The sequence below is a fragment of the Cryptomeria japonica genome, chromosome 7 (genome assembly GCF_030272615.1).
Source record: "Cryptomeria japonica chromosome 7, Sugi_1.0, whole genome shotgun sequence".
Taxonomy (NCBI): Eukaryota; Viridiplantae; Streptophyta; class Pinopsida; order Cupressales; family Cupressaceae; genus Cryptomeria; species Cryptomeria japonica.
In genome coordinates, this window is record NC_081411.1 from 107,555,632 (window position 1) to 107,568,357 (window position 12,726).

The following is a 12,726-nucleotide window of genomic DNA, read 5'->3' on the forward strand; positions in this document are numbered from 1 at the left end:
ATTTGCTGAAGATTATCCTTCTAGCAGCTCTGACATTTCATTACTTTCGGCAAATGAAAGTTTTGTTGATATTGATCAGGATCAAACATCAGAAGGTGGGTCATCCAGTTCATATGTTATGGTTGAAGAGGTCGCATCTTCAGTTGCTGATGAAAGTATTCCATCACCTCCTCAACAAGAAGAGCTTCATTCTTCGTCTGTTCAAGAGGAAAGTTCATCCTCTCCTATGGAAGAAGATGATAACTTTTCTTTTCACAATGCACTCATCTCGGAGGAAGGCGGCTCTAATCATTCCAATGAAAACAACAGTTCAAATGATGTATGGACTCTTGAATTTGATGGTAGCTGTGCTACGAATGGATCCGGAGCTGGTGTAGTTCTTATATCTCCCAAGGGAGAGATCTTCCCTTACTCTTTCAAATTACAATTTGCTAATACCAACAATACGGCTGAATATGAGTCACTCTTGTTGGGAATGAGTGTTGCATTGAAAAGAGGAATCAGAAACCTTCATGCCCAAGGCGATGCAGAATTAATTGTTTGTCAATTGAGAAATATATATCAGACTAAGAATGACAGGCTCAAGCATTATCGCAATTTGGTATGGGAGAATATTGAAGAGTTTGATTCTTTCAATATCTCAGTTGTTCCTCGTGAATACAATGATAGAGCTGATTCTCTTGCTGTTTCAGCTACTTCATTAATTCCACATCTTGACTTTGGTCAGGATAAATACATCATTGAGATAATCTGCAGACCAAGTGTGCCTGATAATTGGGATCATTGGCAGATCTTCAATGATGATAAGCAGATTAATAATTTCTTGCAAGCTGAGGATGGTTTCAACAACTTGTATTTTGAAGGAAGTAATTCTCCTTCTTCTTCGTCTTCAGATCCAGTGCCTGATACATCATCTGAATCAGATGAAAATATCCTTCAGCTGAAAGGAAATAAAATCCCCAAGGGATTGGTTTCTCTTGAAAAACTTTTCGATCAACATGATCGTTATATCAAGAGACGACAACAAGAGGGTACTGATTCTCTTATGGGATATGAGAAATACAATATTGGATCTAACGGAGATCCAAAGTTTGTCAATATTGGCAATAACTGCACTTTAGAAGAGAGAAATCAGTTTATTCAGCTTTTGTGTCAATATCATGATGTCTTGGCGTACTCATATGATGATCTAAAGTCCTTCCAACCTAAGGAAGTGCAGCATGACATTCCTCTCAAGCTTGGTGCGGAACCTTTCAGACAAAAGCAACGCCAATATAATCCAAAGATTTCAGGTACCATTCTTTCTGAAGTTCAAAAGATGCTTGATGCTCGGATTATCTTTCCCATCCATCATTCAACATGGTTGGCAAACATAGTACCGGTGCGTAAGAAGAATGGAGAAATACGTATCTGTGTGGATTTTAGAAATCTTAATTAGCTATCACTCAAAGACAATTATCCATTGCCAATCATGGATCAAGTCTTGCAAACGGTGACAGGTTCCGAGATGCTATCTATGCTAGATGGATTTTCGGGATACAATCAGATTGAGGTTAGTGAACCTAATCAACACAAGACTGCATTCACCACTCCATGGGGTATGTTTGCATACCGAAGAATGCCTTTTGGGTTGATCAATGCAGGAGCTACTTTCCAGCGAGCTATGGACTTGGCTTTCCGTGGTATTGTTGGAAGATATATTGTAGTATATCTTGATGATCTTACTGTTTTTTCTAAAGATCATGAGAATCATCTTTTTCATCTACAAGATGTACTTGAAAGATGTCGCAAGCATGGCGTCTCTCTTAATCCCAAGAAGTCAGTTTTTGGGGTGACAGAGGGAAAACTTCTTGGTCACATTGTTTCCAAGGAGGGTATAAAAGTTGATCCTGAGAGGGTTAAATCAATTCAGAATCTACCTTTGCCATCCAATAAGACTGCTGTTCATTCCTTTTTTGGTAAGGTTAATTTTTTGCGAAGATTTATTCCTGACTTTGCAGAGAAGACTCGTCATATTGTGGACATGATGAAAGGAAAGTCTTCTTTCCATTGGAATTCTGAAGGAAGAGCGGCATTCAATGAAATTAAAGATGCAATTGCTCATGCACCCGTGTTGGTTTGTCCTAACTACACCAAGGAGTTCATTATGTATAGCTATGCTTCCGAGCATACTTTGTCAGCCATTTTGATGCAGAAAAATTCAGAAGGAATTGAATCTCCTATTGCTTTCATGAGTTGTCCTTTGAAGTCTCATGAACTCAAGTATTCCTCTATTGAGAAGAATGCTTATGCGGTGGTAAAAGCAGTTAAGAATTTCCGTTTTTACATCTTGAATTCTCATACCGTTGTGTTAGTTCCTGATACATCAGTCAAATCTATCTTAACACAACAGGATTTTGGTACAAAAAGAGGAAATTGGATTGCTAAAATCCAAGAATATGACTTGGAAATCAAGCCTACAAAGCTCGTTCGAGGAAGAGGACTCTGTCAGCTGATGGCGGAAGGTATTCCGGAGGAGCGAGAATTGAATGATTCAGAAGATCTTCCCAAGGTGTTGTTTGTTAGTACTACTGATGAATGGTACTCTAATATAGCATTTTTCTTGACCTATGGCGAATGTCCACAACATTTGACATTCAAGGAAAAGAGAAGTATCAAGTTGAAAGCTGCAAACTTCGTATTATGGGATGCTGGTTTGTACAAGAAAGCCATTGACGGTACTTTCCTCCGTTGTGTTGACAAAGCGCAACAAACTAAATTGCTGGAATCTTTTCATGACAAGGCTTGTGGTGGACATTTTTCTGCCCCAGTGACCGCTCATAAAATTTTGAGAGCAAAATATTATTGGCCTACACTCTTTCAAGATGCTTTTCGGTGGGTACGTAAGTGTGTACATTGTCAGCAGTTTGTAGGTAAACCAAAGCTTGCAGCATTACCATTGAAGCCGGTTATTGTTGAAGAACCTTTCCGGCAATGGGGCATTGATTTCATTGGTGTGATCAATCCCTCCTCAAGTGCGGGTCATTCCTATGTCCTTACAGCTACTGATTATTTCACCAAGTGGGTGGAAGCCATACCAGTAAAGAACGCTACTTCTGAGGTAGTATGCAGGTTCCTCAAGGAGAATATTATTTCCAGGTTTGGTGTTCCTTTCAAGATTGTGACTGATAATGCGGCTACTTTCTCTTCCTCAGAAATTTCACAATTTTGCTTTGAGTATAATATTTTGTTAACTCATTCATCTGATTATTATCCTCAAGGTAATGGTCAAGCGGAATCTAGTAACAAGAATTTGATTACTATCATTCGCAAGCTTGTGGAGGAAAATCAAAGGTCCTGGCATAAGGCTCTTTTTGATGCTTTATGGGCAGACAGGATTACCCCCAAAAGGGCTATTGGTATGTCTCCATTTCAGCTCCTTTATGGGATTAATGCAGAAATACCCATCACTTTGGAACTTCCTGCTCTCAAGTTATCTAAAGCAATTGAGGATCAAACTTATGAGGATGCTTTAGATAAAAGGATCATGTATCTTTCCCAACTGGAAGAACAAAGAACACAAGTGGTAGACCGAATTGCTCAGCATCAGCTACAAGTTAAAATTCTTTTTGACAAGAAAGCAAAACAAAAAGGATTCCAAGTTGGTGATCGTGTTTTGCTTTGGGATAAGCGAAGGGAACCGAAAGGCTTACATGGCAAATTTGATTCTCTTTGGCGAGGACCCTTCACCATTCACCGTATTGCTGGAGAAGATAGTTTTATCTTGTCTTATCATGATGGAACTCCATTTGTGCTGCCATATAATGGTCAGCATTTGAAGCATTACTTTGAATGAAGATTCGAGGTAACTTTTTGTAAATAATGTCTTTCTCTTGGTTGTTTTTCGCCTTTTGTTTGTTTGTTTTTTTTTTTTTTTTTGCTTTGTTTGACTCTGTGACCCAATGGATAAGAGGAAGGCACTAAGAGTTCTGGATTCTTTTCTCTCATAATCTTGAAGGATAAACGAAAGAATTCCCCAGTCAGAGCCTGTTGTTGTCCTCATTTTTGTTTCCAAAAATGAAGGACCACTACGATGGAATTTTTATGAAAAATGAAAATTATTACTCTATGACACGCTTCCCGAGGCGAAATTTTGACTAATCCTTGGACTAGCTTAATCCTCAGTCCATTCTCGAACTACGTTTCAAATTTCGTCCAATTCTGGGTTCGTTTGCCATGCCTTTCCTTCAATTTCGGGTTTTAAAACCCAGACTGCAGGTGGAAAATTTTCTTCAAAATGCAAGTTTTAATGATATTCATTGTTGTGGTCTTTGTAGGGGAATTTTTGATCACTTACATGTGCATTTTTTTATTTCAAATATGTCACTTGTAATTTATTTTTAGTTTCCCATTTAATGTTTTTATCTTTTTGTTGTTTTTTGGTCATTTTTAGTTAAAATAGGGGTTTTTTAGCTCAACTGCAAGTAAACTTGCAGTTTGTCCAAAAAACCCCTACTTTAATGGGTTTTACATGTAATAGGGATTTTAAATCCCCATTACATGTGTGCAAGTGTTTAATACTTGTTGTAGGGATTTTATTTCCCCCTTACAAGTATTTTTAAACTTGCAGTTTGTCTTTTAAAACCCGATTTTAGCATAAAGTTCATTTTTGACAATTTTTAAACTTGTCATTTGTCCAAAAAAACCCGATTTTGGCTTAATGAGTGAAAAAGTGAATTTTTAACTTGTTGTTTTATATTTAAAACCCGATTTTGAGCATGAAAAGGAAAAAGGAGAAAATCGAACTTGTCATTTTATGTTTAAAACCCGATTTGCTTCCTTTGAAGAAAATCGAACTTGTCATTCATTTTTCAAAACCCGAAATGCAAGAATGAAGCGATTTTGGACTTTTTCAAGGCGAAATTCGTGGATGAATCGTTGGATGATGGGGGCGTTTTGAGTTTGCATCCTATCTTCTTGCATTTTTTGACATCTATCATGCCATTTCAAAGACAAATCCGCTGGTTTTTACCCTAAGGAACAACAACTGCGTTTTTTTTTAACGTGCCTCATGAATGCCACGATTTGAGCGGTTAAATCTTCAATGTTGCCCACACTCCTAAATCATTTTGGCCTTTCTTCCTAAGGCGTGGAGGGTAAGAGCAGGTTCGCACCATTTAATGGTGCATTGAATGTGTAATGAATGCCACGTTTTTTTTCACAAAAACGTGACTCTCTTGGCTGCGTTTTTTGGCATTGATACCTCTTCAAACACCTTTGGTATTATTGCTTTAGCAAATACCTTGATCGTTTTGCTGCAACAAACTTGAAATGAACACTTTCATTGGCATTTTACTCTTGCAAGTTTAAGATTGCTACCATTTTTGGGGGCATTTTCACAAAAACGTGATAAGGGTTTAAAAGTTCAGTTTTGCTTCTTCATCTCAAGAAGTATTGCATTGTTGGAGAAGCATTTTGATTTTCCAATCAAGGTATGTTCTTCCTTTCTTCTCTTCTTTTTATTTTCATGTTTTCTTCATTTTTTGTTATTAATTGCATTCTTCACATGTGTTGTTCTTCCCTTAAAATTAGTTTTCATGAAACAAATCTTCCCTTTGAAATGCAATTGTTAAATTGCATTATTCTTCTCAAAATTCCATCTTAGCTAGTATTCGGGATTTTTAATCTCGATTACAAGTTCGCTGGAAATTGTTGTTCTTCCCTTACGGTTGAGAAATTTAATCATTTTTGGTTAAATTTCCAAGCTTGAAAAATGTGAAATACCTCTCTCTTGCAAATTCGTGTTTTGAAAACCGGATTACATGTTGAAAAGATCTTCCCATTTTCATGAAAATGACTATCCCGGATATTCCCATTTCTATCCATTCACGTTCCCCATATCCGCACTTTCCATTTCCATCATTTCCCGCAAGTCAAAATCCCATTTTTCATCCGTTTCTCCTTTTTCGAATTTACAAGTATACTTGTATTCGGGTTTTAAAATCCCGATTGCATGTGTGTACTTTCCAACTTGTATACTTGCGAAAATTCCCCCAAGATCCGAAATTGGTCAAAGTCAAGATTTTCCCATTTCTACATGTCTTCTCTCTTCTTCTCACAAAACCGTGAAATTCAGAGATCAAAGTTTTACCCATTTGAAAAAAGAAAGAATGATATTTGCAGCTGTTTATGATGTAGCCTTAACCCTTTTAAGTCTTCATCACAGCATTCCAGGTTCGCAATCAATGTCAGATTTGCCGGCATCGCCAACTCCAAAGAAAATGAAATACAAATATGATAAATACCAGAATGAGGTTACACCTTCCCAGGTCTCCTCGCCATTGGATCGCATCAGGGACACAGAAATAGGGCATGTTGATATGGCAGAATTCATTCACAGGGTAGAAAATCCACAGGATAACAACTTGCAGCGGCTGTTGGACAGCCATATCCATCATGCGTCTTCTTTCCCAGTGGCTGCCCTAGAACCTGAATTTGTTCTTGCATGCGCCCATCATTTTGACAAAGAGTCAAGAGTCATAAAAAATGATGATGGTGAAGCCATAATTCGTCTTGATGCGGATACAATCGAGAAGGTCTTCAAAATACCTCCTGCACCTGTTTACATGGAAATCACCAAAGAAAGTGCAGCAGAGTATTATGTGAAAAGAGAAAAAGATTGCAAGCGCCACATCAATAGGTGGATTCATGAGCCACGTCCTTCCTTCTCAAGATGGGCAAAGTTGTACCGTTGTGATTTCAAGTGGGAGATAGGAGACACCATCACTCTTCTCAGCAGAATGTTAGGCCTTGAGCACTCTAATGTCTTTGAGCCATGGATGTATCAATTCAACATGTTCATACGGCAGTCGCATCACATTTCATGGGGTGAAATCATCAGCGATGCTTTGTGCGAACAACTTGCAGCGGTTCCTACCACTATGACCTTCTTTATGAATTCTTATTTGGTATATTTAGCAGCATCACTTAGACACTTTCCAGGTCTTTCTACCAAGGGTGATCGCTCTCTCATACCAGTTTGGGAATATTATGACCAGCTGCCTTTGAAACCTAGCAGACTACATTTTAGAAGAGTCCAAGACGCATTCTTTGGATATTTTATGTGTCAGTTTGACATGGATCTCAGAAATAAGCGAGTATCAGATGAGGCATGGGTCAAGGTATCTGAGTATGGGTGCTTATTCCTGCAATTTCCCACCTTCACCTACATGAGGATTGGGTGCTATGATGGACAACCATACATGCTACCAAGATACCCGACCGATAGGATAATTCTTATGGAATTGGGTAGACAGATTATGGCTGTTCATACTCTTCAGTCTGCTAGACACAAGGTTGGAATGGGGATCTCCAGCACAAATCCGTTGAAAATTGGTCGATACTCCCTTGTCACATCTGTGAAGGCTAAGGCCATGGAGGTTGAATTGCAGGAAATCAAGCTTAAGAGGTTCAAACCTAGAGCTGATTTTGATTATAGAGGTATGAAGGAAAAGATCAAAAAATCCTTTGTACATGTTCATCGCATTGAAGACATCTGGGCAGATCTCCGCACAGAAGCTGAAGTCCTGAAGATGGATTACTGCAGGCTCACTGTTGAGCAAATTGTTGACTTGAACTTGGCAGATATCCCACAAGGGATGATTGATGATGGGCGTATACTTGATCCTGAATACACTTCACGGAGGGTTGAGGAAGCTCCACTTCCTTTGATCCAATGGTCACATAAAGAGTGCGTCTCCATTCTTGACAGATTTTAGCCTATCTTGGCCAACACTAACGCATGGTTGAAAAGCAATGCTGTTAGACTTATCAAAATCAAGGTTGGTAAAGAAGATGATTCTACAGGGCCTCTTGGACGAAAGTCTGAGATTCAGATTGATAATAAGGAGGGTGCTTCATCTTCAAGCACAAGGATCAAGTTACGAGTTAGTCGTGCAGTAGTGCTTCCTCCTGAGGAGACAACTACTCGTGGGAAGGAGAAATCACGGTTCCATGTTCGGGTGATCGATCTGGATAATCCAGAAGAGGGGCAGCAATCTGATGATGCGCCTAAGTCTCCAGTTTCAGACACGCCTCATGAGGTCATTCCTCCAGTTTCTATTGAGACGCCTCTTTCTCCCCCTGATTTGCTCATTGATGAGTCTCCCCAGAATGCAGTTCCCATTTCAGCATACGGGCCTTCTCCTGAGCAACAACGAGAAAGTGTGTTGGAAGTTCCTGAAGATAATCCCACTTGCATTCAGTTGTCAGAAATTGATACTTCCACTTCTGGTTTTGAAGAATTCATGAGGCAATCTTCATGTCCGTTGGTAACTGAACAAAACATAGTCGCTATTCAAACAGATATTCCTCCCAGGGTGACCACAGTGATTCAAACAGAAACTGCTTCTCCTTTGCCTACAGCTGTTACAGGAAGTGAGTTGATGACTTTGCCTCCATGGCTTAGTTCTTTCACCCCGAAAAGAAAGAAGCAAGAGATCTCACCTGATGCCTTCGACTACCAGCAACTCAAACAGTCCAGATCCAAAGTTGCTAAGAAGGCGAAGACTATTTCCAGGGTAACTGTTGATAGCAACAAGATGAAAGTAGCTGAAATTGTGGAACCTATTGCAGATAAACCACTTGATGAAATGTCAGCTGCTGATTATAAGGTTACAAGGGTAGAATTGGGCAAGCAAACACATGAAGTCATTAAACATGATGCTCAGTTTTCTGTTGCTTCACTAGTGCAAAGGTGTGACGATCTTCTTGCAAAGAAAGACAAGCTAGAAGAAGAAAACCGACAGCTCATGGCAGCCATCAACAAAATCACAAAACCTGCTGCTGAAGGGAGTAACTCCATAGGTTCTTCCGGTTCCCAAGAATCGATTCGTGGAGTAAAAAGGGCTGCTCAAAAAGTACAAGCACTGGATTCCTGGATTGATCACCTTCATGATCAATGCGTGCAAGTAATAAAAGACATTTTTCAAATAATGTCTAAGCTGGAAACCATTGAGGAGAAATTGGATCAGACTTCTAACACTTTCAAAAAGAATCTGGAAAGTGTTGAGAAAAGTCTGGCAATCTGGCGTACCATGCCCCAACAACAGCTGAGTATTTTGCAGGAGCACACCATCATCTCTTCCAGTGTCATGTACTTGGAATATGAGGAACTCATGGAAAACAAAACCCTTGTTCTTAAGTCCCTCATCGAAGAGATCAGTGATGCAAGGAGATTCCGGAATGAAGTTTATCAATGTATTGTCTCACATTGTGAAAGGGCCTCTTGCAATATAGTAAGTCAGGATGGAGAGCTAATTCCAGAAGAAGAAGTTCTTGCGGACTTACAGATGAGGATTCATGGTGAATGGAGGAGTGAACAATTCTCGGCAGTTTCAATTCAAGCATTGATGAAACATCAAGCCTTTTTGCATGAGATCCAGTCCATCCTGGATAGAGACAATTCCGCGCTCCTCCGCTGTCACGACACTATTGTGAAGACTATGGTAGTTGCTAAGAACACTCATGAACCGAATCCCGAGGAACTACAAGCGAGCATCCGGAAATTTCAAGGATTCATGTCTTCACAAAAGGCAACCTAAGTGTTTTTCAACACTTAGTTGAATTTTCTCTCTTTCGTAATCTTTAGTTGTAATTTCGTTTTGACAAGTTACATGTAAAAGTAATTTTTGTAAAATACAAGTTACACATTACTTGTACTTTTGTAATTACATGTAAGGCAACTACAAGTTATGTCCGATTAGGACTGTAGTTGGAATAAGTCTTAGTTAGTTAGAGTGACTCTTAGTTAATTAATGAAGTCTCAGTTATTTATTGAAGGAGTCTTGGTGGTTGAGAGAATCTCTCAAGTTAGTTATGATCCTCCCACCTTTTTCTCAAGGCTCCTCTTCTATAAATACTTGAGAAGTCCATTGTAAATATATCTTTTGGGAAAGCAAGCAAAAACTCTGCCAAATTTACAGCAAGAAGTCTTTGAGCTTATGTATGTGGATTGAAAGTTTTTGAAGAAATAATAAAGAAGGACTACTCAAGTTTTGAGTCTTTGAGCTACATGTTTGAGTTTGAATCTTTTATTTCTTCTATGCCAAGCGTTTCTAAAGGAGCTTAGTCCAATCTGATTTGAAGTCTTTGAGCTGCAAGTAGAGAAGATTAATTAAAATAGGAAAATCTCTAGAAGGAGCAGCAAGTCTTTGAGCTTGCGTCTATTCTTGAGGAAAATTACTGTTTGATAAGAAATAGCAGCAAGTCTTTGAGCTTGCATTAATTCTTGTCTTTGTGTTAAAAGAATAGATTATTTCAGTCTTTGAGCTGTTATCTTTTATTCGTTGTAAAATTTAGTATAGCAAAGGGTAGATAGGACTTCCAATAGTCAAGTCTTTGAGCTTGATATTGCTGTCCCGTCCCGAAGGAAGTGACGGGAGTCTTTGAGCTTTCAGGAAACTTCACTTCCTTTCTCTCATTTTACTTGAAAGTGGTTACTGCTGTTATTCAATCGCTATCCTTTTCTGTGAAGAGAAAAAGGATATTGTCTTTCTTGAAAAAAAAAAAGAAGAAAGATTGCTGTCCCATCCAATTTTATTTTCCAAGTTGTAGTTAGATAGGGGGAGCCTTCCCTTAATTAGGAGAGTTTTTACTCGTGTGCTGTAGTTGAAACCACAATTTTGTATATTTCCCCAAGTGTACAAAATTTTCAACCAACACTGATAATGTCGGGCAGCCTCTACCACTAACTCATAGTTTTGTACTGCTGGAGGAAATCCCGCCGCTTGGGCGATGCCGCTTTCCACCATCTGTCTGGGTTTGCCATATGCGTTAGGGGAGAAGACCCGATTCCTGAAGTCTTGGATATCAATATGGCCTAGGTCGGTATCACCGACATTGTCCCAGACGCTTTGAACTTTTGACTCCCTTAATCCCCCTCTTTGATACTGGTACTTCATCCTTTCGACTTTGCGTGGGATATCTGAATTGGATGCTCGCGATGTCTCAGCTGTAGTGGGCATTTTTGATGATTCCACCGCTGATTTAGGCATCTATCCTGCATAGTCGGACACGGATTACGGGGCAATATAAAAGAAGTAAGGCGGGTTAGATAGAGAATACGCCAACATTAAAGGATTAATTCAAAAAAAAAATTGGAAACGGCGTGATATTGCTAGCCGAAAGCTTGATTGAGCAAAACATTTATTCATGAAGCTTTTGATCGCGAATTTACTTAAGCATTTTCTAGATTAATTTTCAAAAGGGGCAAAGCTCGAAAAATTCTCCTAAGTTTGAAAATGCAACTTCTAGCTGATCCTTAGGAGCAAATTCTAATTTCGATTGCTTTGCATGACGCTATAATAATCGGAAAAAAGATGCGAATTTGAAGATTTAAGCATTTTAATCACTTTTGCACAGGCATGCATCCAATTTATAAATATTTCAGACGATCAAGAGAGACAAAGCGTACTTACCTGATGAAAATGGATGGCGAGAAATCGCCCGACTTGCTGCACAAGAACAGATGGATAGTTTTGCAAATTTTGAATTCCAACGGTTATTTCTCTGATTCAAATTTTCGTGGCTGCAGTTGGAAAAGAATTTGCAATGTCGAGTTCTAAACTAGGTGATTTTTTTACCTTGTGCGATTTAGCAATTTGAACCTGGATGCTTGCAAGGGTTTATGTCACCGTTTTACCTCGAATGCAAATTATACTTTCTGGCTTCCCTTTTAAAACCCAACGTGATCCTCTCTCACGTGAACTTCGGTGGTATGGAGGGGTTTTGCAGGCTTTTAAACCTCACGTCTCCCCTTCTCTAAATTACGGACTTCGCGTTTTTCACGTTTTGCTGTTTGATACACTTTTTGCGCTGTGTTCTCCGGAGGAATGGGGGATTTTACCGATTTCGAATCCCCTATGCTTGCCTTATGCGTTGCGATTTTCGCCCTAGATGGTGAATCTCGGAACTTTGGAAGCTTTCGCGAGCAAGGTGAACTTCAGATGCCTGTATTTTCGGACTATTTAGACGCTTTTGGCAATTTTAAACAAACTTTGGACCCTTGGAAGCTTTCGCGACTTTATTAAATTTCTCATTTTGCCCTTAGGGTCCGAAATTCGGCCCTCTGGGCGATTTTGGCAACTTTAGCGAACTTTAAGCCAATTTCGGACCTTTTAACATTTTCGCGAATCCAAGGCATTTTCGGACCTTGGGAGGTTTTTGCAAACTTATCAAAATTTTCATTTTGCCCTTAGGGTCCGAAATTTAGCCCTCTGGGCGATTTTGCGAATTTTAAAGATAAATTCAGACCTTTCACGTTTTTTGCAAACTTAAAGCAAATTTCCAGTGAACCATGGCGACGCGTCCCCCCCCTTTTTGGGAGCGTTCCCCTGTCAGAGACGTCTCGGGGACGTGGGGACGGGGACGCGACGTCCCCCGCCGTCCCGCCACCGCCACCCAAACGCCGCTGGGACGTGGAGACGTCCCCGCGTCTCCGCGTCTCCCAGGGAGACGTGGAGACGTCTGGGCATCTCCTGGGGGACGTCTGGGCATCTCCCTGTCCCTCAAGAGACGTCCAGGCGTCTCTCGAGGGACGGGGAGATGCCCAGGCGTCTCCCGCGTTCCCACGCGAAAAAAAACATTTTTGTTTATTTTTTTAAGTTTTTTTATAACATGTGCTTTTTGGGGGGGGTTAAGGGGTAACCCTAATTGGACGTGGGCCCCACCCTACCCCCCAAAACAACA